At 38.6% G+C, this 25545-nt stretch overlaps 1 protein-coding gene across 2 annotated transcripts in view; it reads left to right on the forward strand.

Annotated features, from left to right (window-relative positions):
• The window catches only part of LOC307157248 (uncharacterized protein), a 175885-nt gene that overhangs the window by 27677 nt on the left and 122663 nt on the right, over positions 1-25545 (forward strand). The window contains exon 1 of one of the 2 annotated variants that reach the window (XM_079869112.1): positions 23881-23934. The exons of the other annotated variant lie outside the window; for it this stretch is intronic. The gene's annotated coding sequence lies outside the window, so the exon portion shown is untranslated. Of the gene's footprint in view, positions 1-23880; positions 23935-25545 lie in introns of those variants that run through there. 2 annotated transcript variants of the gene reach the window in all.

Raw genomic sequence — 25545 nt, forward strand, 5'->3', positions numbered from 1 at the left:
GCAATGTACCATAGGAAATACATGGTTTTAAAGCTTTTTAACAGTTATAGAGCCACCTATGGTCTGATCTCCATAAAATTGTTTACTGTGACCTCAAATTGAACCCATACACATGTGTACTGAGTTTGGTGAAGATATCTCATTTACTTCTTGAGTTATAGCCATTTTAGTAAAATAGGCCCCTCCCACAACAATTTACCATATTTTAGTATTATTTACTATGATTCTAGCATGATTTACAGTTTACCATGATTTTATCTTAGTTTACCTTGATTTACCATTATTCTAGCATGATTTACCATGATATACTACATTCTAGTATGATTTACCATTGTTTACTGTGATTCTAGCATGGTTTACCAAAGTTTATCATGATTTATCATAGTTTACCATGATTTACCCTGTTCTAGCTTGATTTACCATGATATACCACATTCTAACATGATTTACCATAGTTTATCATGATTTATTATGGTTTACCATGATTTACCACTTTCTAGAATGATTTGCCAGGATTCTAGCATGATTTACCTTGATAGACCACATTCTTGTATTATTTACTATAATTTCCATGTTTCTAGTGTGATTTACCATGATTTACCACATTACTAGCAATTATGTGAAGTGTCAGTGCAAATTAAGTGATAAACACTGACAAAATCTGATTGTGTTATCTTGTTCATTGTGCGGCTCTTTAGCGCATACCTCTTCTCTGTGCCCGAGAAGTGCTAAAACTCCGACAGGCCGTGTTCCCAAAGAAGAAGCAGCCGAAAAGGTTACCCCAGTGATTCATACCCCTATGTGCTTTAACTTCAATGAAAATGTGTGTAGATTTTCTAATTGAAAATTTATTCACGCTTGCAGTTATTGCGGAGATGGACATCCCAAGTCCGTGTGTCCTCGGAGAATGCATATTAAAAAATAAAAAATAAAGCCTTCAACACCTGTCAACGTTCCGGAACTTGACAAAGCTTTAAAAAAGCATCCCAATCGCTGTTTTGTGCATTATTTAATAACTGGACTCATTCAAGGTTTTTTGGCAGGTTTAACATTTCTCTCAACAACCTCATTTCATTGCAATAATCTGCAATCAGCCATCAAAGAACCCGAAGTAGTCGACAGTTTATTGACAAAAGAAGTTAAGAAAGGTTATCTGATCGGCCCTTTCGATAGCTCCCCCTTTCCAGTGTTTCGCATCAATCCTTTAGGTATAGCTACAAGGAAATATTCAGGAAACAAACGTTTAATAATAGATCTGTCAGCTCCTCACGACAATATTCATGTACCTAGCATCAACAGTTTGATTCCTCTTTCTAATTTTTCTCTATTTTATGCTTCAGTAGATCATGCCATTCAATTCATTAAATCAACTGGTAAGGGCGCTTGGCTGGGCAAAGCCGACATTGTCGACGCATTTAAAATCATGCCACTTCACCCATCCCAGTGGCACCTCTTCGGAGTTCAATGGTGTAAAAAAATGTTTTTTTTCCCGTTAGACTTACTTTCGGCTGCCGCAGCAGTCCTCGTATATTCGGTACTTTATCGTAAGCGCTGTGCTGGATTCTTTTAAATGAAAATAAGTTGCCTTTCGTGCTTCATTTGTTAGACGATTTCTTGGTCGTGGACTACCCAAAATCTAAACCCGATCGATGTATTAATATTTTGAAAGAAACCTTTAATACATTGGGTATACCTCTTTCGGAAGAAAAAACAGTGGGACCAGTTAATTCAATCGAATTTCTCGGCATCGTCCTAGATAGCAATCTTATGCAAGCTTCTTTACCTTTAAATAAATTAGATCGAATCAGGGATCTTTTTTAAACCACGATTCCATCACTAAGAGAGAATTACTATCTATGTTAGGACATTTAAATTTTGCGATGCGAATCATTCCACAAGGTCGCTCCCTCATTTCTAGGCTCATTGATTTATCAAAAACAGTCGAAAAATTGCACGATTCCATCAATATAGATTCAAGCTGCAAATCCGAGCTGCATTTTTGGTCTCTTCTATGTGAAGGGTGGAACGGAATTTCTTTTTTTTATAACGATTTAATAGAAACTTCTATCAGTCTTAGGTTCTTTACTGACGCCGCTCCTTCTATCGGATACGGAGGTTTTTTCAATAATTATTGGTTCGCTAGCGCTTAGCCAAAAGAATTATCGAATCTTCCTGCTAACACGTTATCAACAGCACTGTTGGAATTATATCCCGTCATCGTTGCGTGTATTCTCTGGGGCAATCAGTGGTCCAGAAAACAAATTCTCGTTTACTGCGACAATGAAGCAACGGTTTTTATTATTAATAAAGGGCGCTCCTCAGTTCCCTTCATTAATACATTTTTGAGGCGTATCATGTGGACAAGCATTATCTGCAATTTTACTCTCCGTGCTGCTCACATACCCGGCCTCGACAATAAAATAGCTGACTGTCTGTCTCGTTTTAAATTTCAGGAGTTCAAAACTATGTGCCCAGATGCCTCTTCTTCGAGCCTGCCTTGCCCAGCATTCGCCCTGACTGTTCTCTACTAAACGCCACACTGCAGTCTTATCTTTCCGCAGCTTCCCTGTACATGAGATCCGGTTTAGCTAATTCTACATTAAAAGTGTATGACTCTGCTTGGGTTCGATTTTCAACCTTTTGCTTAACATTTTCTGTTTCTGTCTTGCCTGTCAACATTGCTATTGTATGTTCTTATATAATGCATTGTCATTTAGCTCAAAAAATGCAGCCCTCCTCCATTAAAAGTCAGATTTCAGGCATTCAGTTTCATCTAAGATGCTTGGATCCATCAGTCTGCAGTCTTTTGGGGCATCCATCTATCCGTCTGCTGCTTGATGGCATCAAAAAAGAAGCGCCAAAAGGCAAAGACAAACGCCTTCCTCTTACATTCTTTCTTGTTAAAAAACTGGTTGTTAAACTGAGACAGGGTTGCTTCACTCCTTATGTGGATTCACTTTTGGAAGTAGCTTTTCTATGTGCTTTTTATGGTTTTCTCAGGGTGGGTGAATTCACTACACGTAACAACCATTTTGATCCCTCTTACGATCTCACATTGTCTGATATCACTTTTGACGATAATTTTTTTCCCCATTTTTCTTAAACATTCAGAGTCTGATAAAGAATCTAAAGGTATTTCAATTGCCATTGCTCGTACTAACACCGATTTCTGCCCTTTTAATTCCATGTCCCGGTATCTGAGTTGTCGCCCTCATGCTCATCCCGATGAACCTCTATCCATCACTGAGGCGCGGAAAGCCATGTCCAGAACCTGGTTCGCCGCCCGTCTTCGCTTGGTCTGCCAATCCTGCGGCCTTTCACCTGAGCAATACACGTCGCACTCCTTTCGCATCGGAGCAGCTACATCAGCGGCCTCTGTCACAACGGTTCATACACTGAAAGCTCTGGGAAGATGGTCTTCTGGCGCATACGAACGTTACGTTCGTCCTGGACAGAAGGACATTTTAGATGCTCAAAAATCTATGGAATCAATCTATGATTTTCTCCATTCTCCCCCCTCACCATTAAACGTTCTTGTTGTAATTTCTATCATTACGTTGTCTTTTACCGACACTTGTTTAAAAAAATTTTTTTTTTAAAATAAAGGGTGTATGCTTCCCCTGCCTGATGGCCATTCGTATTATGCTATTCATATACAAGCTTGTAGTAATTAGCCGCTGCTAGGAGTGTATGCTTCCCCCTTTAAGCTTGCATAATTCACATTAATCAGCTCAAGAGACACGCTTGCGCATCTTCTACAATCATTCACTGGCTATACATTAACCATATATAGGCTAACTCGTTACGCACTCGCCTAAGCAGCACACTTGTTGCATCCTAAATTACTCAGCCAGGGGTGACGCTTCCCCCTTAAGGTAAGTATGTCACGCAAACACTAAATTGGAAATAGAATTGCAGCCGCTAGGGGTGTATGCTTCCCCCTTTTACGAAAAACTCTAAGCAGTTAAGCAACTCGCTGTTGCCCGTCTTCGCTCGCTGAGCTTCGGCCGACGCGTCCCATATTAAATTTAAATAATTATGTACGCCAACATTCACGTTATGGTCCAAACAAATGCTTCAGTTGTGTTGGGGGGTTTCGGCTTATATGGTTGTTTTGGGGGGTTTGCCTTGCTGCTCTCCTGCTCTGTCTTGGCATAGCTGCATGGACAGGCGTGGGAGTTTTGCCCAGAACAGATCCAAGCCGCCAACACTAACTGTATGCTATATTATCGCAATAAATCTATTTATCCATACTTGGCGAAGTGGTCCTGATTGAAACACCATTTACAGCCAATACAGACACCTCCACTGATGGCCCGATCACTTTATCAATGTTGCCACCTCTAGATAATTTATTGAGCAGATTAAATTATCTAGAGGTGGCAACATTGATAAAGTGCTATGCCAAAGGGAACTGTACTGGATTCATACTTTGGATGCCTTATATCCCAAAGCTTTAAATGTGGATTTCGACATGAGTGTCATGTTATAGTCACAGCTGTACTGTTTTTATAAGTCTTGAATACTGCAGTTTATGAAGGTTTTTACTGATGTCCTTGCAGTCTCCATGTACTTATATAGCATGTATGTATGTATATATGTGCTTGTATTTTTGTATATTTGTACTTATGTTTGTTTCTTGTATTGGGGATTTTCACTATGGGGAGTAAATGTGTAAATTATGTAGATAACTCAATATGTTGGGTAGGTTAAAGAAAAACTACAACTCCCACCATTGGACTACAACTCTCCTACCTGGCTTCCACAGGTGTGGTAATCACTGTTAATTGTCCTGCTGTGTTTGAACAGTTAAGTTGATTGCTACATTGACTGTTTGTATGCCCTGAGGATGGTCGTTTGACCGAAAGCTTGGCTATTAAATTTGCTGAAAGGATTCAAGTGTGCAGACAGTTTTATTTATTTTTTGGGATATGTTATTGAGAAAATATATTTATTGGTCTAAAGGAATTCCTTTGTGATCTAATAATGTAAAAAGATTGCTTTTTAAAGCATTTGTTTGTTTCCCAGTACTGAAAACTGCATATCATTTGATAGATTTTTCATGTTCTGACTTGTTTTTAAGAAGATATGAACATTCTTTTAAAAGTTATAGGCTTTTGGGGACATTTGGTCAAGGCTACATATTGTTCTGAATCTTGAAATCAAATGTAGTAATTAATTTTTTTTATAATTCATTATTATTAACAAACTTTTGCATCTAGTTAACACCTTGTAACATTTGTTTATTGCCATTTCGCTTATTCTATATGCCACCAGAAAGATGATTATGCATTAGGTCTTTCTTATAATAGGTTTTAACTGTACTAAATCATTAAGGTATCTTTACTAAGCATTTTTTACCCAAAAATTATCCTTCAACATCTGCAGCGAGCATTTTCTGCCTCATTTTACATCTAGAAATATCAGCAGCAAAATTATTATACACAATATACTTGCCATAAGCTGTTATTTACTTTTGTTTGTACAACCTGAAACATACAAAATGAGTAGAAAAAAATAAACTCAACATTTGCTGAATGCACACATTTTTATTGCAGACATTTGACAATACTCTTGTTAGTTTTCTCAGCTTTGCTGTACATTATAATATAATGCTATAATACAATATTATTGCTGTTGTACAGTTAACAGATTCAGGTCTGCTTTGATTGAAATATTTTAAAATACAACAATTTAAAAATAAATAAAATATGGCAACAAGTTTAGTTTCCCTGCAACACAATTTCCTATTTAAAACAATCAAGCCACACAGTGCTGTGTGATTGCATGGTTGAACAGACAGAAGTTATTGAAAAGGCAAATCACAAAATAAAAAAAATAAAACAGAGCAATGGACACTTGTAACAGATGAGAAGTATCAAGGGCACTGTTACAGTTCAACAGCACCTTGCCAGTGATGCAGCAAGTGGTCCTTTATAGTCCTTCATAAAAAGCGTCCAGGTCTGCAGCGTCTTCTCCCTCTAACTCAATGGCAGAATCTTCTGTTGTTTTGTGTGCCGTGTCTTCAGACGGTGCCGTGTCTACAGACGGTCCTGAACTGCTGCTGGCACTTTTGTCAGTAAAGGAGACTTTAGCAACAAACTCCCTCCATGTTTGGATGCACATCTCGTCGTGCACAAGAATGTCTGCAACCAGACTGTGGGAATCGACCGATTCACCTGCCTCCAATTTTAGTAAATCGCGAATCTGCACATCATCTAGATGAATCTTTTGCAGTGCAGATTTGACCATAATGCTGATATGGCCTCGAAACTCAACTTTTGTTTTGGTTGTTTTGCAAAATGCTTGGCATTCGTTGCAGCGAGTCATCAAAGTACTTGAATTTACCGTTTGTAACAAGTGGTGTTTAGGGCAAAAGTGCTCCACCTTCACTTCTGCGTCCACTATTTCTCCTACCACTGTCTGCAGGTCAGTGTCTGTGAATTTTTTAGCTGCACCACAATCTTCTATCTGGCTGATGGTCGTCTGCACGGTGGTGCTCAGCGTTGGCCATTCCTTTGAACTGTCTCACAGACACGTTCTCCATTCTGTACCAGGAGCCTTGCACCAGGTCATGCTGACCCCAGAGAGTGAGCAACAGCAAATCATTGGCATCCGCAACTACGACACTCTTTCGTCGCACCCTTTGCCCCCGAACAACGGTCTCCTCCAAAGCATGTATCATCTTGATGTTGACCGTGACCTACAAAAATAAACGTTCAAATAATCACTGTTGGGACACTACTTTATGTACCGTATTTTCCGCACTATAAGGCGCACTTAAAAGCCTTTAATTTTTTCAAAAAACGGCAGTGCGCCTTATAATCCGGAGCGCCTTATATATGGATCTGGCGCCGTATATTAATGTCTGTAAAACAACCGCTGACTTAAACCTTGTTTATACTTTCGCCTGGCAACGGAGCGCGAGCCTCCGCTGACTGCGCGCGCACCTCCCCAAACAGACGAGGCATTCTTGATGCAACTGTTTTGTTTTAGACTGAACACCAGACCATACAACTGATTTAAACGCACAAACTGGATGCCGGTGTGATGAGATGTACTAATTTTCGTCTGCTCGGGCAGATTCGGCTCAAAGTCGTGCATCTTCGGATGCGGAGACGCGCGCTGTTACAATGGCGTTGTTTTTGCCGCGCGCGTGTGCGCGCCTCCGCATCCGAAGATGCACGACATTGAGCCGAATCTGCTCGAGCCGACGGATATTAGTTTTTTTTATTACCTTCGCGCTCATGCGGACGCGTCGAACAAGGTTTCACAGCTCAGCCACTTGTTTTTTCATAATTTTTGCTGCAAGTGGTAGATCTTGGTTTACATTTGGACTTTGGATGTGATCATAGGCTTGAAAAGGTTGGTGACCGCTCCATAACGCAAACCCAGTCAAACGTTTGTGTCACGGGGTGACGAAAACTTTTTAATTTTTCCCTTGCAAGGCGGAACTAATGTTTGCCAAGATTTGCCTCCCGCCGGACCCAAAAGAACAGAACACCGGCTTAGTTCCGGGCAAGCGCAAAATCCCCGTGAACGGGGTAATCAAACAGAATCACCGCCAGCTGTGCACGATGAGACACGTTGCCATTTAGAGGAGGATAAAAGGAGAGAGTGGAGATCAGACAGGGGTGAAGTTGGAGGACGAGAGGTCTGGGATGATGTGAAGGCTGGGACGATGTGAAGGCTGGGACGGGAGGCGTCTGGAGAGGGACGTGTTTGGGGACAGGAGTTGTTTTTGGGACTGAGTATCTCGGAGGAAGCGCGAGCGGTGGAGAAGAGGAAGTGGGGCTGGCAATGGACGCGAGACTGTGAGTGTGGGAGGATGAGCACGCTGATTTAACTGGAGGAAGGAAATTGTTGTACAGCAAGATCGCTGGTGAGCGACTGTGAGTAGTCCAATCGATCTCCATCTGCTCTCTCTTGTTTATGGGACTTCTTGATGAGAATGCCAGGTCAGGAAATGGGTGACAGCCATATGTATTTCCCACGGAGTGTTGAATTGCAGTGATGAAGTATTATAATGCACTGTTTTGATGTGTGAAGTGTGAACTTAACCCCGCTGGATGTCCATCACCCGCCTGTGTGTTCTATCATGTTCTAAAGACGTGAGAAAAGGCTAATACTGTTGTACTCCACAGAGACCTGAGTGTACTATCTGATAGCCCATTGTGAAGAGAGACACGTAGGTGAATGCTTAACTGACTGCTTTGTGGTAAAATCCTCCAGCCGTAAGTTCTCTGTCTGTCATTACTGAAGAAGAGGATTACGTGTCTGTATACTCACCTGTCTGCTTTGCAGTAACGTCCCTCTGTCGTCAAGCTCTGTGTCTGCCAGCCCATCCAGAGGAGTGTATACCTGAATACTTACCTGACTGCTTTGCAGTGAAGTTCCGCCAGCCGTAAGTTCTCTGTCTGTCATTTCTGAAGAAGAGGATTACGTATCTGTATACTCACCTGTCTGCTTTGCAGTAACGTATCCCTGTCGCAAGCTCTGTGTCTGTCAGCCCTTTAAGAGGAGCGCATACCTGAATGCTCACCTGACTGCTTTGCAGTGAAGTTCCGCCAGCCGCAAGTTCTCTGTCTGTCATTTCTGAAGAAGAGGATTACGTATCTGTATACTCGCCTGTCTGCTTTGCAGTAACGTTTCCCTGTCGCAAGCTCTGTGTCTGTCAGCTCCTTTAAGAGGAGCGCATACCTGGATGCTCACCTGACTGCTTTGCAGTGAAGTTCCGCCAGCCGTAAGTTCTCTGTCTGTCATTACTGAAGAAGATTACGTATCTGTATACTCGCCTGTCTGCTTTGCAGTAACGTTTCCCTGTCGCAAGCTCTGTGTCTGTCAGCCCTTTAAGAGGAGTGCATACCTGAATACTCACCTGACCGCTTGGCAAGGAAGTTCCGCCAGCCGTAAGTTCTCTGTCTGTCATTACTGAAGAAGAGGATTACGTGTCTGTATACTCACCTGTCTGCTTTGCAGTAACGTCTCTCTGTCGTCAAGTTCTGTGTCTGTCAGCCCTTCAAGAGGAGTGCATACCTGAATACTCACCTGACTGCTTTGCAGTTAAGTTCCTCCAGCCTGAAGTTCCTCCAGCCTGAAATTTCTCCAGCCGGAAGTTCTCTGTCTGTCGACTGTGGGTCCGCCGGCGGTCCGCAGGACGGAACGACCCTGCCCAGAAAAACTCACCCATTTGAACTTTATCCACTTTTATACTTAATAAAATACTGATTCTTTGAAGTCCTGTTTGTCTGTCATCCTTGCCTGTCCTCTGTTCGACTCCCCAAGGGTGGTAACGGGTCTCGAGGGGTGGGTGCAGTCCAATTGGCCCGCCCCGACCTGAGACATTTGACTGGAGTATCTTCTATTCTATGCGCCTTATAATCCGGTGCGCCCTATATATGAAAACAGTTCTAAAATAGGCCATTCATTGAAGGTGCGCCTTATAATCCGGTGCGCCTTATAGTGTGGAAAATACGGTACATTAATAGTAACATTACATGTAATGTTTGTCTCCAATTAGACGCTTATAATATCTGTAATCTCATTAACCCTCTGAGGTCGCGCCGGCGTGATTTGCTCGCTTTTTTTTTATCAGTTCAAAAGAGATTAATTTTGCTCTGTTGACTTTGATATTACAAACACGTTTCATACATCAATCGATTCTGTTAAGCGTGTATTATTTTTGTGTATACTCACAATAAAAACAAAGTGTTGTGCTTTTTGCCAAATAAAGAAAAATAAACATGATGTGAGTTCTGCTTTCTCTGTCAGTAAAGTCCATTCTGAAACGCGTCCGAAAATGAACAATAACTTATAAACAGACATACAGACACACAGGCATGAAGCTTGAATTCTCTTCTAGATATAATGACTCCAACTGATGTTTCCATGTCCTTGAAGGTTACACACTGGTTTCTTTTCTCTGGCTCCAAGAAGCTCTTTGTTCTTTTTGATTTTGCCAGACGTTGTTCAATAAAGATTGGATTCTGCTTCACACCATCTTGGAGGAAGCTTGAGAGCTCTTTTGCAACTTTCTCAGATGCAACCTGACCACTTGCAATGTTGATAAGTTCCTAACATAACATGTAATGTTTGTCTCCAATTAGACGCTTATAATATCTGTAATCTCATTAACCCTCTGAGGTCGGCAATCACGCCGGCGTGATTTGCTCGCTTTTTTTTTTATCAGTTCAAAAGAGATTCATTTTGCTCTGTTGACTTTGATATTACAAACACGTTTCATACATCAATCGATTCTGTTAAGTGTGTATTATTTTTGTGTATACTCACAATAAAAACAAAGTGTTGTGCTTATTGCCAAATAAAGAAAAATAAACATGATGTGAGTTCTGCTTTCTCTGTCAGTAAAGTCCATTCTGAAACGCGTCCGAAAATGAACAATAACTTATAAACAGACATACAGACACACAGGCATGAAGCTTGAATTCTCTTCTTTTACATGAAGTAATTTATATAAAAAACAAATATTCTCAGTTCATGTAATCTGTAAGAAAAGAGCGAGATGTCAGTCGTTCTCATCTCATCTAATTATTTTTAATTTGACCACGCCCACGGAGAGTGTGCGCTATTCAAACACAAATTACTGAGGCAATCCACGCAAACCTGTGAACGCCCCCATATCAGCTCGAGAAAACACAAGTTTAATCAGATCATTGTAGCCTACTTGTTTACACCGTCTCGCAGCGCTGTGAGGAATAATAATAATGGAAAATGTCCCTCAGAAGTGCGGGTATTTCGAGGAGCAAGGATCAGACTGAGCTGAGGAATACTGTAGTAAGTTTTTTTAATCGTTTCTGTGTGTGAATGAATGAACGGCAGAGATGCGCGCCGTTTACCACAGCTCGCAAAAAGACAGTTTCACGAGTTCACACTTACAAATAAGTCAGATAGAATAAATGCGTATTTGGCGTGCTGTCCGAGGAGAGGGCTCCGGGCTCGGTATTTGGCCCGAACCCAGAGTACTCCCCCCGTATTCCTGGCTGTGAAGAAAGAGCCAAGAGTGAGGAGTCGGGGTGGTGGAGGGATGCTGGAAATCAAGTCAAGGAATGTTAGGTGAGTTGACAGAGTGGATATATATATACTTCTTGTCATGCTGATTAGGGTAGACATAATTGTTTGATGACAAGTAGATTGGATTGATTATCTGAACGTGCTCCTCCCGAACTTTGTTTATAAAACATCATTTAAATTTGAATCGCGTTTCTGTGTGTGAATGAATGATGATGTTTTAGCAAACTGTATTGCTATACTGAGATGAGTAAAAATCGACTGAAATATGTTGAAATAAAATGTAGGCTATTTGTATAAGCAACGTATTAAACTGCAAATTAACATTTATATGCCCTAATATTTCATAAAAACAACGTTACAGTCAGGCGAAATATGAATGTTATGTTGACTAGATTTGGGTACAGTTTTTACTGTAGAATATACTGCCACATCAAAAAAGCTTTTGTTTAGCAATTTCTGCTCATGTTATATATATATATATATATATATATATATATATATATATATATATATATATATATATATATATATAAAATACTACTTTTGTCAAAAATAAAGTCATCAACTAAGATGTTAGCTGTTCCAATGTTGGCTATATTCAAACTAATGAATACATATGATAAAATGTAGGCCTATAATCATTTTTTTTACAAAGAAAGAGTACACTTGAAATATTGTTGAAATTGTAATTATTGTTGTAATTGTAACCTTTTTAATAAAATAGCAAAACATATTTACAAGATAGATGTAAGCAAAATCTTAAATGGTCAATATAAGTCTTCTTATGTTTTACACAAAACCTGTTTTACACAATTTAAATCAATGTATTGTTTTTTGTGAACGATAAAGCAAGACTATTTTCACATAATTTTGAAGTCAGAACTCAAAGCGACAATATCCATTAGTCAAAAGTCTTGTGGACACATATTTAGTATGAGTTTTGTGGTCTTATTTCAGCAACTTTCATTTTTTATTTTTTTCAATAACCACGCATAAACATTATTATCTTAAAAATACAAACATCTACATGCATGTTGCTCGCATATTATGGTAGCCCTGTTTGTGCTATATAGAGTGAATTTACACATTTGCCATTATCATGTTTATAAATAACTGAAAAAAGCACAAATGTCAGGGCATGTCAGAACATCCCAAGGGCCCCAAAAACACCTTAGACCCCAGAGGGTTAAGGCCATGTCCAGAGTGCATAAACACAGCTGAGGATCCAAACATCCCTTTGCTTGAATAGTACAGAAGCAAAACTAGTAAATCTGTATCATCACATTTGACAATTAGACGAGAACCTGACTGTGCAAGATGTATTGCATGTAACACCAGCCTCGTGTCAGCCTCCACCTGGTCACTGTAAAGATCTTTCAACCAGTCAATGCCTGACTTGCTAACCCTCTTAACCTCCTGAGCATTTTCAAAGTCACCTGCCAAGATGACAGTGTTCCCTGAAGAAATTCTCGTTGGCCCAGTACTGGCGATGTAGGTGTTGACAAAGCTACATAGAGCAGCCTTGTTTCCGCTGATCCTGAGATGTTTTCTGTAGTTTGGAACACTTGTTTGTCCTGTGAAGATATGTGTTTGTCTGCTGGTGTGAATGGTGCCTCTTCTTTGTCTTCCAAGATCTTTCATTGAGTGTTGGTGGTCATATCTATCAAACACTATAACGACACAGCTGTTATAATAATACTACTAATTATTTGTTACATTTATATAGCGCTTTTCTGGGTACTCAAAGCACTTTACATGGGAGGGGGAATCTCCTCAACCACCACCAATGTGCAGCATCCACCTGGATGATGCGACGGCAGCCATATTGCGCCAGAAAGCCCACCACACACCAGCTTACTGGTAGAGAGGAGACAGTGATGAAGTCAATCAGTATATGGGGATGATTAGGAGGCCATGATGGACAGAGGCCAAGGGGCAAATTTGGCCAGGATGCCGGGGTTACACCCCTACTCTTTTTCGGAGTACATCCTGGGATTTTTTAATGACCACAGAGAGTCAGGACCTCGGTTTAACGTCTTATCCGAAGGACGGTGTTTTTTGACAGTATAGTGTCCCGATCACTACACTGGGGCGTTAGGTCCCACACAGACCACGGGGTGAGCACCCCCTACTGGCCTCACTAACACCTCTTCCAGCAGCAACCTGGTTTTCTCAGGTGGTCTCCCATACAGGTACTAACCAGACTCAACCCTGCTTCAGTGGGCAACCAGTCTTGGGCTACAGGGTGATATGGCTGCTAATATCACTGTTACCTTCCTTTCCCATTAAAGTTGCAATCTTTTTGACAACCAGTAATCTTTGAAAGAGCACATTTGAGTCCATGTGAACCTTTCTAGATATAATGACTCCAACTGATGTTTCCATGTCCTTGAAGGTTACACACTGGTTTCTTTTCTCTGGCTCCAAGAAGCTCTTTGTTCTTTTTGACTTTGCCAGACGTTGTTCAATAAAGATTGGATTCTGCTTCGCACCATCTTGGAGGAAGCTTGAGAGCTCTTTTGCAACTTTCTCAGATGCAACCTGACCTCTTGCAATGTTGATAAGTTCCTCAGGAATGCTATCAAGATCAAAGGGATTCTGCCTCTGCTCCACAGCTTCCATTATCTTCTGTATGTCTCTTTCGTCTTGGTCCATTCTGGATGCTCCATGCTCTTTGTGTGCTTTCGGGCTCTGATCATCAGTGTCACAAAGCTCTTTCATGACATCCACATATGCTGTGGTCACATGTCTTGTCATCAATGTCTTGTCATCTTATGAGAGCTCCTTTTCGTAATGTGAAGCCAACAACTCCACCCTGACTCTTGCCTTCTCGATTAATGGTTTGCTCCAGTGCCTGATCAGTAGCCACACAGTTGAAGCTTCGATGCTCAGACCGGTGAATAACAAACCAACCCTGCTGGCTGCATGAATGTGTATGCTTCTGGTTGTTCATGTTCAAGTGCTTTCATTTCTGCAACAAGCAGTTTGTACAGAATTGGGAAAGTACCTGCCCTCAGAAAAGGTTAAGAGGGTTAGCAAGTCAGGCATTGACTGCTTGAAAGATCTTTACAGTGACCAGGTGGAGGCTGACACGAGGCTGGTGTTACATGCTATACATCTTGCACAGTCACATTCTCGTCTAATTGTCAAATGCGATGATACAGATTTACTAGTTTTGCTTCTGTACTATTCAAGCAAAGGGATGTTTGGATCCTCAGCAGTGTTTATGCACTCTGGACATGGCCTTAAGGAAAGATTCGTCCCTATCTGTTTGATAGCTCAGAAGCTTGGAGCAGTGCTTTGTGAGTGTTTACCTGCATGCCATGCCCTCATGGGTTGTGACACCACAAGCAGTTTGTACAGAATTGGGAAGGCCACTGACTTCACAAGACTGAAGACCCATCTTTGTAAGTTACAGGAAATGACCAAATGTGGACTCTCTGGTAGCCTGGAAAAGGCTTTTGCAAGAAGCAAAGCACACTGTGGCAAGAAGGTGTGCCCTCCTCCTGTATGACCAAAAGAAAAAGGTGAAAGGGCATCCTTGGACCAACCTGGATGAGCTGAGGTACACTAGAACAGAAGATGCCTTCCAGCAACATGTGCTGAGAGCCTTGTACCACACAGCAGTGTGGCGTCACAGCCATCTGGCCAAACCTCTTCTCTGGAACCCAGTTGGTAGAGGATGGAGGCTCAGAGAAGATGGGTGCATTGAACCTGTAATGTTCCAAAAGGCACCAGCACCTAAAGAAGTTAGAGACATCACCCACCTCTACTGTAAAGACGGAAACTGCAACAATGCCACCAAATGCCAGTGTCTTTCAGTAGGCTTGACATGCACATGCAGAGTTTTGCTCTTGCCCTTTCCCAGACTGTCCAAATATGACCCACTTTGTCACTGATGGCAATGTGGATGAGTGACATTGGTGTGTTGCAGTTGTAACATCATGGGGGGCTGACCTCAGAATGGCTACCAAAAGCAGTTCATGTTCAAAATGGTTCCTGCTAGAAAAAAAAAACACCATGAGAAGAGAGGGCTCATTCCCCCTCAGAGTGTTTGTTTTGTTAGATTGCCATTTGTTTGATTTAAGACAGTAATTTAATTTTTATTGTGTTAAGTAAAGTTATAGTTTTATTAAAAGGCTCATTAAAGGTAGGGTATGGGATTGAAAATACACAACTCAAATGGTCCTACCTTCTTTCCTCCAACGTTGGCCCTGACTCCACCCATTCGAAGAACATGGACGGGGGAGGGGGTATGGTACGACCTTTGATTGACGATCTTACTGTCCAATGATTCTAGGTGGTCTTGGAAATGATTGGCTGGAGTTTTTCGAGTCCTGCCTGTTCCACAGATGATTAAATTGCTTAATTTTCAGTTCAGTACTTCTAACTCAGTGGCTGTAAGTGGGTTAGGAATAGGATTTCAATTGATTTTGAAAAAATGTACAAAAAAGAGAATCACATACACCACCTTTAAGGTCAAACTGCAATCCTGACTCCTGGTCTCCTGTTTGTGCTATGGTAAGGTGTTATCTTTCAATATCAATCTTTGTTTCCATATAGTACAAGGGGCCATATGAAATGTTTAATTATTAAATGGATCTTATATTAGAATTTCTCACCACTGATAATGGGCTTTGGACTAAATTATGTCAGTGTTCCATTTTCTTTCATTTTAGACACCTCATACATTGAGTGACAGAAGACCCTGATTTGTCGTGCTATATTTACATATTTGGTATTGCTGGATTCAGCACAACCGCATCTTTCCAACAAGTCATCATATGTGTTTCTATGATAATCTCTGGCAAAGCAACCACAAAGTAAATGAAAACATTCTGCATAGATATTCAATTTTTGCATGTCCGCATATTTTAGGTATGTGTTTATATGTCTCTATTTATTCCTTACATCAAGATATTCACATCCAGTCTTTTCTAGTAGGTAAAGCTAAACTTCCTGACTACAAACATGCCAAGTTTCAAAGCTCTTGGAGCTTGTGTGATTGATCTGCATTAGTTAATATGCCTTAACTCCCATACGGACAGGCTATAATTTAGTCCTTTTTTAGTGTTGGGGTGTATAAAAATATCTGTTAATTTAACAATCTTAGCAGTAAAATATTTTGAGCCAAGAATCCATTTCATATATGGGAGACCTTTAGTTCTACTTCCGGTAGGGGAATCTCAAAAATTCGGGGGCATTGTCACTAGCCTAAAGCCAGTGAAAAGCCTTTTTACAAGACATTTAGATTGGTGTTGTAATTTTGGCTACATTACATTGTGTAGTTGTTTGGAATTATTCAGTGAGGCTTCCTCAATGCACAGACCATTAAATATACTGTTTTACACAAATCCTTTCAAGATCTTATATTACTTCTTTTTCCCTATATACACTCACCTAAAGGATTATTAGGAACACCTGTTCAATTTCTCATTAATGCAATTATCTAATCAACCAATCACATGGCAGTTGCTTCAATGAATCACATGGCAGTTGCTTCAATGCATTTAGGGGTGTGGTCCTGGTCAAGGCAATCTCCTGAACTCCAAACTGAATGTCAGAATGGGAAAGAAAGGTGATTTAAGCAATTTTGAGCGTGGCATGGTTGTTGGTGCCAGACGGGCCGGTCTGAGTATTTCACAATCTGCTCAGTTACTGGGATTTTCACGCACAACCATTTCTAGGGTTTACAAAGAATGGTGTGAAAAGGGAAAAACATCCAGTATGCGGCAGTCCTGTGGGCGAAAATGCCTTGTTGATGCTAGAGGTCAGAGGAGAATGGGCCGACTGATTCAAGCTGATAGAAGAGCAACTTTGACTGAAATAACCACTCGTTACAACCGAGGTATGCAGCAAAGCATTTGTGAAGCCACAACACGCACAACCTTGAGGCGGATGGGCTACAACAGCAGAAGACCCCACCGGGTACCACTCATCTCCACTACAAATAGGAAAAAGAGGCTACAATTTGCACAAGCTCACCAAAATTGGACAGTTGAAGACTGGAAAAATGTTGCCTGGTCTGATGAGTCTCAATTTCTGTTGAGACATTCAGATGGTAGAGTCAGAATTTGGCGTAAACAGAATGAGAACATGGATCCATCATGCCTTGTTACAGTTGTGCAGGTTGGTGGTGGTGGTGTAATGGTGTGGGGGATGTTTTCTTGGCACACTTTAGGCCCCTTAGTGCCAATTGGTCATTGTTTAAATGCCACGGCCTACCTGAGCATTGTTTCTGACCATGTCCATCCCTTTATGACCACCATGTACCCATCCTCTGATGGCTACTTCCAGCAGGATAATGCACCATGTCACAAAGCTCGAATCATTTCAAATTGGTTTCTTGAATATGACAATGAGTTCACTGTACTAAAATGGCCCCCACAGTCACCAGATCTCAACCAAATAGAGCATCTTTGGGATGTGGTGGAACGGGAGCTTCGTGCCCTGGATGTGCATCCCACAAATCTCCAACTGCAAGATGCTATCCTATCAATATGGGCCAACATTTCTAAAGAATGCTTTCAGCACCTTGTTGAATCAATGCCACGTAAAATTAAGGAAGTTCTGAAGGCGAAAGGTACGGTGGCCCAGTAGTGCACAACACATCGAAATGTAAAAAGCAAATATAAGTTCACAACACAACGAAATTAAGCCACAACACAACGGAAACAAGCCACAACACAACGAAATAAAGCCACAACACAACGGAAAATCTACAACACAACGGAAATACGCCACAACACAGCGGAAAATCTACAACACAACGAAATAAAGCCACAACACAACGGAAATGCTCCCGACCACTTGAGGGCTCTCGGAGTTAGTTTTCCTAGCCATTGTTCTATAGTTCTATTAATATATAAATACCACGATTAGTTTTAACAGTGTATATCGACATAAAATATTACTTCAAAATAACCTACATGAATTATAGCTGTGTATTTGATTTATACTCGAGAATGCTTGGACGCGCTACCACAGCGCATGATCCGTAAGGGAACGTCTGGCAATTCCACCAAGTGGTTAAAACATATAATTTATTATAATATAATTTGATAAATAAAAATAAAAGCCATTTGGTGAAATAGGAAGGTATTGGCACAATTCCACCTATAATAAGTCAGTCTGGTCACTAGGAACCACAAGCTTTGTGACATGAAAAAAAAAAACTTGATTTAGGCCTAATGTTTACATAAAAAACAAATCTTGTACTGTGCATACAGGGAGCTATTGGCACAATTTCACCTGTTGTAAGTCAGTCTGGTTAATAGAAACTACAACCTTTGAAACATGATAAAAGAAAAAAAAACACTTTTACAGAAATGTCCTAAAAAAAATATTCTTTACTGTAAATACATGGAGGGTATTGGAAAAAAGTCACCTGTATTAAGTCAGTTTACTATCAAATACAATAAAGCTTTGGATTTTGAACATGTCTGTTTTTGAATGTTAAAAGTAATTTTAATTAATACAAATGATACGTTTTAACAACTTGGAGGAATTGGCAGACGTTCCCTCAGGGATCAAGCGCTGTGGTAGCGCATCAAACTAACTTTATCGCACTCCGAGAGCCCTCAAGTGGTCGGGAGCATTTCCGTTGTGTTGTGGCTTTATTTCGTTGTGTTGTAGATTTTCCGTTGTGTTGTGGCTTATTTCCGTTGTGTTGTGGCTTTATTTTGTTGTGTTGTGGCTTATTTCCGTTGTGTTGTGGCTTATTTCCGTTGTGTTGTGGCTTTATTTCGTTGTGTTGTAGATTTTCCGTTGTGTTGTGGCTTAATTTCGTTGTGTTGTGAACTTATGTTTGCTTTTTAAATGCCATTGTGTTGTGCACTACTGGGCCACCGTAGAAAGGGGGTCAAACACAGTATTAGTATGGTGTTCCTAATAATCCTTTAGGTGAGTGTATATGAACACACACACAATCAAAATGTCAAGATGCATTGTATTTAAATTTTTCCCCCACTGATGTATCCGCCGTGGCAATCAGGTCAGAATCGCTTTTGGTGTAAGGGTCAATGACAAATAAGATTTTCAAGAAGAAAAAAAAATATTTTAAGTAGGGCTGGGGGAATTATCGCGTTAATCTTTGCGATTAATTTGAGATGTTTAACGCGTAAAAAATAAATAACGCATTTAACGCAGGACTTCTTTTTTTTTTTTGCCTCGTTTTAATGATTTCCTGTTGCGGCAGCTATTGAAAAGCCGAAAATATGGGGATCGGGTTTCATTCTCGCGCAGCTTTCATGAGCGGGTCTTTTCCGCTCCGTGTGCGCCGCCGCACTCTCCGTTCCGTGTGTCTCTGTGTGTGTGTGTCGGCCATAGGTGTCGGCGCGCTGCGCTCTCTGCTCAGTGTTCGACTCCGTGTTTGCGCTGCACGTTCTGCTCTGTTAACGGCCCAAACGCTCCAATCATGTACCAATCACGCACTGGAAAAGCAAAGTCCGCTCAAATAAGGTGAAATTTCTCTGTAGACTTCTGTTTGCTGAGCTAATAGTAATGCTGGGCAACAATGTTAAAGGGATAGTTCACCCAAAAATGACAATTCTGTCATTTACTCTCCCTCAAGTTGTTCCAAACCTGTATGATTTCCTTTCTTCTGCTGAACACAAAAGAAGATATTTTGAAGAAGGTTGGTAATTAAACAGTTGCTGGTCCCCATTGACTTCCATAGTATTTTTTTCCTACTATGGAAGTCAATGGGGTCCATCAGTCGTTTGGTTACCGACTTTCTTCAAAATATCTTCTTTTGTGTTTAGCAGAAGAAAGAAAGTCATAAAGGTTTGGAACATCTTGAGGAAGAGTAAATGATGACAGAATTTTTATTTTTGGGTGAACTATTCCTTTAAAATTACCTGCTCTGATCACATGCTCTGGTAATAATAGCTTTTTTAGCACTATAGTTTATTTTTATAATTAGTAAAAAAAAAATTTGAAAAAAAATCTTAAATTGATTATGTTGATTGATTATTGAAAAATAATAATACATTGATATATTGATGTTTAATATTATTTTAGTACAGGGCTATTTTCTGTTCCTTTTTTTCCTGTGATTCTAAGTTTAATTATTGATGATTACAAGCTTGGAGGAAATGCAATTAATTGCAATTAATTACAGCAAATTGTGCAATTAATTAGTTAATTTTTTTAATCGATTCCCAGCCCTAATTTTAAGCAAAACAGTTTTAAAATGCATTTTTATGTCCAAAAAAATGTATGGTGTTGATTTATATTGGTTTTACAGCATTTTAGGCAGCATTAATTCATTATTAAACAAGATTTCTGATTTTACCACCCAGAAAATGTCAGGTGGTGCGACCATATATTAATTTAAAATAATATACATTTAATGTACTTAGCATTACTGAGACTTGTAAATATGAATCATTGTAGTGTCTAAAATGCATATCACATGGTAAATTCCCTTTCTATTTCTTTATGTATTGCCCTTTTATTCCAAATCATATAAACGGCTGCTTTTCTGTGTGTTCAAACACCCATTTTTCCATAAGGACTTTTTATGTTTTGTTTTTAACTGTAAAAATAATTTGTATACGTTATATAAAGGATTACAGTTATATTTCTTACTTCATTTTGCAATTGCAGTGGGAATTGATACATTTAAATGTAAATTTGCTGGTTGCACCACCTGACAATGACCGGTCGCACCACCTGACGTTGTGATCAATAATGATTGATATTCACAAAATAAAAAGAAAGATATGTCAATGAATTTTATTCAGGTTTCAATTGGCTTTTTTATTTTAATATCTCAATTTTATATATAATTTTAATATTTTAATCTCAATCATATAATTAAATTTCATTAACAAGAAAGTGCAAAACAATAATGCATGTTATGAATAACATTTGATCATCGCTTCTTTAAAAATATAACTTTGAAACCTCAAGGAACACATTTAATACATGCAAACATCTTTTATATGAAATAGTGAATTAGTGCAAATATTGGGCCCAGAAACATTAATGGCAGAATTCAATCTACTGCTCATGCAATTAGATTCAGTAGTAACAGTAAGTCAAGAAAAAAAACCCATTAAGATGTAAACAAGCTTACTAATTGCAATGTACAACATACCCATCTCTATAAAAGATACATGGTTTCAGACCCCTTCTATTTTAATAAAATGAAAATATATGGGACATATAGGTGAAACTCAAAAAATTTTAAGTTAAAAGGTGAATCTAATATATTATATAAACTCATTACATGCAAAGTGAGATATTTCAAGCTATGAAAACCTTTTCACAATATTCTTCAGAATTATCAAAATTATAACAAATAAAGGCTTGAAATATCTTGCTTTGCATGTAATGAGTCTATATAATATATTAGTTTCACCTTTTAACTTGAATTACTGAAATAAATTAACTTCTGCATGATATTCAATTTTTTGGATTTTCACCTGTACTATATCATTTGTAAAATAAATTATTTTAGTTTAAATATTTAATAGAATGGGTAATGGTTTGTTAATCATTCGAAATCATGACTAATAACTATGCTTTTCTGTAATGCTGTATGACACTGCTATCAAGTATGTATTATTAACATGTAATAACTGTAATTACCACAAAAAATAACAGAACACCATATTAACTTAAGTTGTAATGTATCTAGATATACATAATGAACATAATACCTTGCTTTTCTTTTGGCAAGGTACTCTGCCCCTGCAACTGGATCACTTTTTAAATGAGCTCTATGTCTGCTGTTTTCTCCTTGCTTGATAATGGCATTTACAAAAACAAATTAAAATAGATTAATTTAAAGATGCAATTGTTTTAGTATCAATGTTAATTATACAGTCCTATATTCTTGAAGAATAGGACTTTAAGATGGACAATATGCTCTTTAAATTGTCACTCATACCATAATAAAATAAATATATATATATACATATGTAGATTGCACCTTTAAACAACTTAAAAGTGTTATATATTTATTAAAATATATTTAATATTTTCAAAAACATGAATTAAAATGACTTTTTTTATAGTTGGTTAACTGTAACTCTGGTCGCGACACCTGACATATTGGTTGCACCACCTGACATTTCAAACTCAATTCAAATCTAACAGGCATTAACTTTGACGCCTATACAAATGTTTGACCATGTGCTCAAGTTTATACATACATTTTTTAAATTAAATACACATTTTTATAATAACAACACATTTTCAAAGTTTTCCAGGGGTCATACCACCTGACATGATAAGTTGAATCAATCTCATCATCACTCAAAAATGTCAAATTAACTAATATTTATGGGAGGGTGACTAACCTTGTTACTGCATCAAAGGGGTACTCTGGAGTGTTCTCTGTGATGTCATATGCTGTCACATGGTTTTCTTAAAGGAATATTGCATAAAATTGCATTTTTATGTCGGTCGCCCTCCCTGACATTAGTAGAAGTAAATTTTTTGGACAAAAGTTTTTTAAGTAATAGAATAGTTTTGAAATAGGACAGATACACTATTTCCCCTCATTTATAAGGAATTTAACATAAAATCATGCCAAAATATTTGATTAAGAATTTTATTGAGAAAATTAACATTTATATCTCAGTTTTGCTCTCTGCTTGTATGTTCGGACGGTCGCACCACCTGACATTTTTGGTCTTTCAAACACCAAAACTCAAAAAAATCTATTGAATTTCAATAAAATGAAAAGGGTTTCTTATAAAGGACATATTGTAGATCCATTTGATATATGACATGTATTTATTCAGATTCTTTTTAGGAAAATAATGAATTTGGACACAAAAAATACATGTCATGTCATTGACCCGTAAGGGTGGTAGGAGCAAATCGATCAACCAGTCGTCTTCCCCAGAGCCATGTGACTCCCTCATTCTTATTTTACATAAATCTAAAGAAAATAACATTGACCTCCAGTTCACATAGTTTCGAAAGGAGTTGGGTCTTGATAAATTTGGATTTATGTATGAAGAATTCTGCAAGAATTAATATGTAGTTTGATTATTATTTGTATTCTCCTTAATATTTGCAAATAATACATGATTTTCCTCTACAAAAACCTCCTCGTTTATTTAAAAATATATTTACGATTGGACATGAAAAGAAAAGATTATCTGTTTTTTCAGTATCATTAGGCCTAATTACAACTGAACTAGTAACAAAAATATGCTGTCATATTATTGCCAATATAAACTGAATAGGTATGACTTTAATCAGTGAATTATATTCCTTTTTATTATAAACAACATTGCTCATATAGCATTACTGCTGAAATCAATAAGATCAAAGACAGACCACATGTTTCTTATAGAAGACAGATGTTATTCCATATTATCGTGCTATTATGAGGAGTACAATTATGTTTGCAAATTATGTTTGTGAATGTGAAAGCCTAAGAGATGTTTAGTCACATTTCAGCACAAATTCCATATCTCCAATTTTATTAGAGATAATGAAATATAAATCAGATTTTATCCACCCATCAGGTGTACTTCTTTACAGTCACAGTCATTTTAATATAATGCACTTTAACGAAACAAAGAAAAAATGTTGATTTTATATAGGCTATTTCCCTTATATTCTGTGGAGAAACGGAATAAGATGGATATATTCATCATGATAAGGATTCAGTTTTAGTTAATAAATTAAATAGTAGTATGGTTGGTATAATTATATTTAGATATAAGCCTGCGGCTTTTGAAAAAAAAAATCTCATTGGTATTGATAGCTTTGGGAATCTGCTATTTATCATTTGAATCAATCCTTTATCTTATAATTTAAATGTGTTTTCTGTATGAGAATTTCTATTTCGAGTGAACGGGACTTTTATTTTGGTGTGGGAATATGACGTCATAAGGCTGCGCCGCGCTCCTGCATCTGTGATTCTGCTGAAGAAAGGTTTGTGTTTTTTAATCATTTAAAGTGTTTTAATCAATACAACACGTTCAGACAATAATAAAGAGAACTGTGAGATTAATTATTTTTAAAGTTAACATCGTAATGCATCTATAACAGTAAAGATGCGTCTCATTTCGCTCCCTATATTGTGAATCAGCTGTTTGTTGCTCTCTGGGAACTAATAGGCTCGTTTGAGATTAGCAAAGTCTGTGCAGAACCGATCACCTCGAGATGCATTCTGGACATGTTCGCTTCACTTATTTTTTATGTGGTCACTTATTGTGATTATATGTCGTGGATAAGTTTGTTAGAAGAATATGCCTTATAAAACATTTTTATCCAACAGTCTTTTAAATCCATTAATTTGTCGTTTATTTTTTATTATTAGGGGTTCAAGCACGAAGTGCTGAAACCCTATTGTAATTGTGCTGATTTTTATTATTTTTCTTCTGCCGTAAAACGCATCGTGCAGCCCAAACCGTAAGACCTGGAACCTTGAAACTTTGCCTAATGGTAGTATAAAAATCGAGGAGAGGTTATCAAATTATGACCTCGATTGGCCCATAGGTGGCGCTATAGCGACCAAAAGCGCGAAACTGCTCATAACTCCTAGACCATATGTCGTAGACTCAAGTGTCTTATATCATTGGAAAGCTGGAACCCTGAAGAACAAAACGTATATCTCCGATTTCATTTCCGGTATGCAAATTTTTCCGCCATTTTGAATTTTGTCAAAAACCTACTTTTGCGAACTAGTCCTAGGTTTTTCGTCCGATCGGAACCAAACCAGTGCAGAAATGTTCTCTGGAGTCTGAATATCAATAATTATCGAAAAAAAGTTGAAATTTCGATTCACGGTCGCTAAGGGGCGCAAAAATATTGTTGTGGGAGGAGCCTATTTTACTAAAAGGGCTATAACTCAAGATGTAAATGAGGTATCTTCACCAAACTCGGTCCACATGTGTAGGAGTTCAATCTTGGGTCACAGTAAAAAAATCGCGACGATTGAACACTAGGTGGCGCTATAACATGAAAAAAACATGAAAAGGGCTATGACGACCTGACCGTTAGTCCGATTGACTTGAAAATTGGTATGCAGTGTCTTGGTCCAAGGTGCCATGTATGTCTTTGAGGACATTGGCATATCTCAAAAAACATGGCCGCCATCGGCCAATGAAATTTGAGCACCTATTAGACAAGGTTAACGGAGGCTGATCGGAACAAAACTCGGTAGGCATGTTCGACTCATGGTCCTAGAGGTCTGTAAGAATTTTGAAAGAAATCGGCCACTAGTTGGCGCTAACGAGTTTTACAGCTCCGTAATCACGTGGTGTTACAAATATCCACACAATATGCATATCATTTGATAGACCTTCTCATGGAGAACAACTTTGCCTCAAGAACCATTGCTGTCAATCAAACCGTTCATTAAATATTCGTAATTATGTTAAAAACCTACTTTTGCGAACTAGTCCTAGGTTTTTCGCCCGATCGGAACCAAACGAGTCTAAGACAATTCTATGGACTCTCTAGATAAATAATTATCAAAAAAAAGTTGAACTTTTGCATTTTTCGCATGGGTATATAGGGTTATAAAGAAAATGGGCGTGG

The sequence above is a fragment of the Squalius cephalus genome (assembly GCF_949319135.1).
Source record: "Squalius cephalus genome assembly, chromosome: 4".
Taxonomy (NCBI): Eukaryota; Metazoa; Chordata; class Actinopteri; order Cypriniformes; family Leuciscidae; genus Squalius; species Squalius cephalus.